We start from the raw sequence: 951 nt of genomic DNA on the forward strand, positions 1-951 counted from the left end.
TAAGTAGCAGAACACAATATATTTAAGTAAAGAACAAGTACTTGAGTAAATGTACTTTACTTTCCACTGCTGTGAAAATTTATTATTTGTAATTCAGCACAGAAGTTCAGTAGCTTTAAAATCCCAGAATTCGGTAACCGCTTGTTAAGGTGTTAATGTTAAAGCACGTTATATTGATAAGAAATGTAAAAGTACACAATACAACACAGAATACAGATGCAGAGACTACCCCCCCCCCCCCCCAAAAAAAAAACAGCCAATAAAAAAAATGTAATAAGAAAACTTAGTATTAATAGTGTACCCATTTGATCATGTTTGTGTGAATCAGCTCCGTCAGCAAACCTGGCAGTTTCGTTTCTTGATTTTATTTTGAAGGTGAAATCACCTAACATCCGGTCCTACTTGACGCATTTTAACCTTTTCCACCTCGGTCCTCATAGGAACATCTGACTGACTCCACCTCCACGAGCAAAATGAGAAAAGCCTGTTTGTTGTTTATAGATTTGGCGATGTTCACACCTGACTGAGTGTCAGAGATATAGACAATAGAAAACAAAGACAGGTAAATGACAGCCTCCTCAGGTAGGTTACAATCGGGGAAAACAGCCACACAGGTAAACAACCTTCTACTCTCAGAGGGGGAAAAGGAGTTTTAGCATTCTAAGATGTATTTTCTTACACTTTTGAGTCCATTTCATGTTTTTGGTGATGATGAAGAAAACCAAATGGTCTGACATCACATGACATAAAACATTGTCCTGTTGCACCGAGACTAATTACTGCAGGTGTATGACGTCAGAGGAACAGCAGACTAAACGGTGAAATAATGGAAACTAATACTCACCTGTGTTCCTCCGTTCCTCCCATCGGACCCTCGTCACTACAGAGCAGTAACATCTCTGTTGCATCAATCCAATCTCACAAAACACAAACAATAAACCAGAGTCCATT

This window comes from Cyclopterus lumpus, chromosome 22 (genome assembly GCF_009769545.1).
Source record: "Cyclopterus lumpus isolate fCycLum1 chromosome 22, fCycLum1.pri, whole genome shotgun sequence".
NCBI classification, from domain to species: domain Eukaryota; kingdom Metazoa; phylum Chordata; class Actinopteri; order Perciformes; family Cyclopteridae; genus Cyclopterus; species Cyclopterus lumpus.